This window comes from Bidens hawaiensis, unplaced genomic scaffold, assembly GCF_021521415.1.
Source record: "Bidens hawaiensis isolate Kalapana, Puna unplaced genomic scaffold, B.hawaiensis_p1.1 tig00024029_1, whole genome shotgun sequence".
Lineage (NCBI taxonomy): Eukaryota > Viridiplantae > Streptophyta > Magnoliopsida > Asterales > Asteraceae > Bidens > Bidens hawaiensis.
The window spans coordinates 36,694-42,712 of record NW_027493790.1 but is presented as its reverse complement, the minus strand read 5'-3'; positions in this window follow the sequence as shown (position 1 = coordinate 42,712).

The following is a 6,019-nucleotide window of genomic DNA, read 5'->3' as shown; positions in this document are numbered from 1 at the left end:
TAACCGGTTAGACCGGTTAGGGTTTTGACAGAAAAAAACCGGTTATTAACCGGTTCGGTTATCAACCGAACCGGTTTTTTTCCGGGCCAAAAAAAACCGGTCCGGTTAATAACCGAACCGGTTTTTTTAAAAAAACCGGTTTGTGCACCTCTACTGATACCTTTGAAAAATATTATATGTATAATATATAACGAGAGTTTCTTTCAAACACCATCATGACAGTATTCAATCACGTCCGCAGGATGCCCATATACTTACTAGTTGACTCATTGTGGATGTGCACTTGTGCAATGCCGTGAAGTCTTTTCTCTATCTAGCATCATATCTTGTTTGAAAATATTCAAAGTTTGTCTCGAAATCACCAACTATTTTTGACGAATATTTATTTTTACATGAGATACCTTCTATTAAAAATCTCATCAGGATTTTGAGCAAAATAATGGTGCACTGAACATGATAAAGGTTACAATCACCACATGTTTGTTTAGTTTTCTTGTTAAACTCCACGGTCAAGAGAGAACCAAGAAAGTCGGCATGAGTTCACTACATACATCGAAATACACAAAGTACCGAAGGGGATGGGGCAGTGTCCCCTTTCGGTACCAACTCGTTTTCCATCCCGTTAGATGTCCCAAATTGACTCCGAGCCCCCTAATATCTATAGCATTTTAATCCACTTTTTGTTTACATCAAATACAAAGGAGGTTTAGGGTTCAAACTCTTCTTCTTGTATTTTTATCACTTGAATATGTATTTATTTTCGAAAATTGTTAACAAGAAAATGATGATATGAGAAAAGAAAAAGAATCAAGATTTGAGTATAACTGCGTAATTGGTGGTGGAATTGTTTACAAAATTTATAATTAACTAGTGAGGTGGCTGAATGGCATCTGCCTTTGCCATACCACAAGGAATAGCCTTATATATAGGGTGAGTGGTGTTGTGTCTAACTGAACAATACTACACAAATGAGTATTATTGGTAGTGGACAATATAAGCCAAAAAAACAAAAAATGAATAAAAGAACACATGTAATCTATAGATGCCTATATTCTCACTTGTCATCTATTGGTAGAAGGCATGGGTTCTTCGATAGAAATTCATGTTCGATCTTCACTAGTGTCACTTTTGGACGAGTATGGCAATAAAAGATTTGAGCTATGCGTTACGGGGTTGTCAATTCAAATTCCGACCCCACCCGGTTCATCCTACCGTGTGTTACGCTAGAGAGAGATGCTATTGCGGTGGCACAACTACTGGGGGTATGGTTTGCCTGGGAAAGTCCAAGCCAGACTCTGAAGCCAGCGTAGGTCCGATTAAGACAAATAGTCTGGTTAAAATGGGACAGCAGGGTTCTTCCAATTTAAGGAGTGCGGTGGCCCAACACACTAGTAAGTTTTCGATCCAAAAAAAAAATAAATTCCGACTATGGCTACCTATAAATAATTAAATACCATAACCCGAGAAAAAACCATTATTATCAACAGGCATGTTCCGCGTGTAAGCCAAAAATCTTGTTTTTTATGGGACGTTTTTGCTGATAGATCCGTTGGTAATTCACTGTTATTGTGAGGACCATACAGTTGAAATTGAGTTTCTTGTAATTTTGATTTGGACCCTGGTGGGAGATCTGTGCTTTGATCATAGATATAACTAGATTTTGACCCGGCGCGTTGCGGCGGGGCAATTGGTAAAACTTGAGCGTTACGTCGGTGAGTTGACGCGAATTCAGTTAGTATCGTTTACGTTCCTTACAATATAGACACCATTGGTAAAACCTTAGCGTCCAAAAAATATATATTCGTCAAATTAAACCCGAGTGTTGTCAATCTTGGGCATTGGGGCGGTAACTGGACACGAATTCGGTCGGTTTCGTCTACGCTCGTTACGGTACCATAGCTAAAAAAGGAATACATATATATACATATATATATATATATATATATATATATATATATATATATATAACCAGTGGGGTGGCGTCGGTCGGTAAAGTCGGACATTGGTAAAATCAAGCGTTGTTGGTCCCGGACGTTGAGACGTTGAGTCTATACGAATTGGGTCGGTTTTCGTCACGTTCGTTATGATATCGGAATTAAAACAAACAAAAGAAAAAAACAAAATTATCATTCGGCCGGCTTCTGTTATGTTCGTTACGATACCAAAACGACAAAAAAAAAAAACAAAATTGTATTTGACAAGTAAGGTGTCGCCAAGTGACCCAATGACGGTTTAGCGTCACCAAACTTGTAATTTATATATAGTAGATAATATATTTTATTATAATTGGAAAAAATAATAATCAATTGAGATATGAATATAGATTTGCTTGGGGAATGCACCTGTAGCTTATTCAAGTCAAGCCAAACTTTAAAGAAAATAATCTTTCCAAGAGAATTGAAACTTAAAACTTAAAAACTTTTTTAACAGTTTTTGAAACTATCTAAATATTCGAGTGAGTTTTTTTAAACTATGTGTTGTGAGGTTTTGTTGAGGGCTTTAATGTGGAGCTTCAGCCTTCAGCCACGTCACTCGCAAACACAATAACACCTTCTAGTGATCAGGGGCTTCACGGGGGCTTCATCCCACTCGCGGCCGCTAAGGGAGGTTGGAGGGGACGGTTTGGTTATTTATGGCTCGCAACTAGGGGCTTTATCAACAGTGCCAAGTGAGCTAGCGGTGGCTTTATTCGAAGCCTAGTTAGCGTCCAGTTGATCAATTTCTTATTATGTTTTATTCAACAGTTAATTATAAAAATTATTTTTATTTAGCAGCTTATTATAAAAGTTTGAATCATTGGTGTGATGATTATAGCTACGGCTGTAAGTGAACCAAACGTTCAGCGAATAGTTCGCAAACTGTTCGGTAGGAAGTTCGTTTATGTTCGTTCGTTTAATAAATGAACAAAAATGAATAAGACACTCTATTAGATTAGTAAAACAAACGAACACGGACAGAGCCCACGTACATTCAGTTGTGTTTGTGAACTTTCGTTCATGTACGTTTGTACATGTTGTTCATGAAAGTTTTTGTACATTTATTTATTTTGTCTAAACATTTTATATTCTTTAATTTATTATCCTTAACATAAAATAGGAAACCATATTCTCATATTGTTTATTGTTCACATTTCATTTCTTATTATTCACATTGATGAATACATAAATCTCAATCTCTAGGCATCAGTTTTATTTGCGTCGTGAACCGTTTGTGAACACACTTATTTCTTTAATGAAGGAATACAAACATAAAAAATCATTTAGTAAGTGTTCATGAACGCATTACTTCCTTAAAAAACGAACATGAACACGACATTTTTCGTATTCGTTCGGTTCATTTGCAGCCCAAATTATAGCCTTTATCTATTCTTAGACACTTGTTAATCTTTTAGTTGTATAACATTCTTGAGTAAGACATAACGGCTTAGATATGATATATATGAGGAATGAGGATATCATCAAAGTTTTCTTTGAGATTTCGGATGCCTCACATGACCACTAAAAACGCCATTACATATAAAAATTCAGACCTGAATACTAACGGGGCCTAAAAATGAATTATTGTAGAAAGAGAACTTTATAGTTATAAAAATAACCCGTATACATATAAAATGAACCCATTAGTCATCTCTAAATGTAAAACATATATATACAGATACAGTATATTTAAAATTCCGAGCCCTTCTCAATAGCAGTGGCTGAGGCCCGACTACTCTCTGAGCTGACCTTGTATGTGCACGTCATTGCGCTACCAACCCTGTGATGACATCCGTGTAGTATAATCACTATTATATCTTATTTTGAGTTATTAGAGCCAGCCCAAAGGAAGGGCGATGTGGGTGATCGGCCAGGGCCCACTTTTCCTAATGATCCATAATTTTTAAAAGTTATATATAAACTTATACTAAAGTAAATGTTTGCAAAAATGAATATTTAGTTCACCGTTAAGAGTATTTGTATATAAAAACATATGTTTGGTTTCAGATAATAGGAATTACATTTTAATTTATTTTCTAGTTTTAGGGCCCTTTATTTTTTACTCATTTTACATACTCATAATTTTTAGGGGTTCTCGGATACAACACGTGTGATAAGAGATGAATGGGCGATTTGTAGAATTATTTAACCTGGATATTATGATGGATGTGTGGTGATAATACCACCATCCTATGTAACTTGGATCATACGTTAAACACATGACTAAGCTTGTAGGGTATTTACAAATATTTTGTTTGGACATCTTTGATATAAGTTATCAACTTATAATTAGGTATATTGTTTAGTAACCAAGCTTGGTGAATTAAACGTTTTGTGTTGTAGTAATTAAATATGTCTTTGACCTGTTTATAGTGTTGAAAATATGAAGCATAGATCATTAGAATTCAATTGCAATGGTTGGGTGTAGTAATCATGTTGAGGTGTGATTAGAGCTATGTGTTTAACTTCATTGTTGTTGACTATGATGATTAGAAGTAGGTTCAAGAAGCACAAGATCGAGAATGTTACATAAAGTTAAGAAATAGAATTATGTAATGTCTAGCTGAAGAAGCGTGGATCGACTCACTGGTAGACGATCTACTTTCCTCGGGTATGATTATACTATTTCACCGATGGTTTTCTTGGATCTGGGTTCTTCCACCTACAAAATGAACAGCACCGTCAACTTACCCCTCAGAAAGGGACAGAGGGGTCCTCTTTGGGGTAACCCTCCGGTGTGAGAATAAGTATTTGTGGGAGAAGATAATAATATGTGAGAGTAAGGAATTTGGAGTGTATTGCTTAATAGCTGAATACTCTGTAATTGGATGTTATCTGATGTGTGTTACTGACTGTAACTGTCTGTGATTGAATGTAATTGAATATGATTGAATGTGATTGAATGAATGTCTCTCCTTATGGAGTTGATGCTGTATTTATAGTGCTAGGGTTTCCACTGATTGGGCTCAGCCTTGTTGGTCTCCTCCAATTGCTCTGCGCCACGTGTCTTCTGGGACACCTGGTGCTTTCTCATTGGTTGTAATCACGTGGTAGCACATGTGTCATGCTGAGTTGTCCACCTTTCATTTGGCAGCTGTCAACATCAGCATATTCTTATTCCTTAAAAAGATACCTTCTGGAAGGTTGTCTGACGTGCACAATCAAGGTTGCCCTAATCCTGATTTGGATAAGGATGAGGTTGATTATGTGCATGTGTGATACGCGCCTATCCTGAGGATGCGCGAGGTCTTCTCTTTATTCTCACGTGCAGATGTTTCATGCGCAGATGTGATATGCACGAGCATGTGATATGCGCCACGCGCGGATGCGCCACGCGCATATGTGACATGCGTGAGCATATGTGATGCCTGAGCATCTGTGGTGCCTGGGCATATGATGCCTGAGCATGTGTGGTGCCTGGGCATATGATGCCTGAGCATATGTGATATGCGCCATGCGCATAGGTTTTGGCTTTGTGCCTTCGTAATATCTTGATTTCAAGACTCTTGTCTATATCTTGTGGGTTGACCCGCCTCGCTCGGTGTCGAGGCGGGTACATACCTCTTCAAGCCCCCCCAGTCTAATGTGTGTCTTGTCTCGCGCGAGTGAGGCAAGATAGATGTTAGACTTAACAGTTTGCTCTTTTAGTTGGGGTTTGTCTTTTTCTTCTTATTACTCGTCATTGCGTGAAATTCTATCCTTTTGGTTGAAAACGAATCGCCTATGTACGTGATGGAGACGTGTCAGACCTTTCGTGTGCTCGAGGTGCTACAGTTGCCTTTCGTGTCCCCTCACAGAGTGTCAGGAACACGTGTCGCGCTCGCATTGGTCCGTTCCTGCGAGTGGTGGCGCGTGAACTCTGGCAACAGCTGTATTATATCTCTTCGTGTCCCCTCACACAGTGTGATTGACACGTGTCGCGCTTCCGTTGGCTTACACCTGCGAGTGTGGGCGCGTGAAGTCCGATCAGCACCCATTTTTCTCTCTCCTGGGCCTATAAAAGCCAGCCCTTAGAGTTTTTTATCCTTCATCTTGTTGTTTAT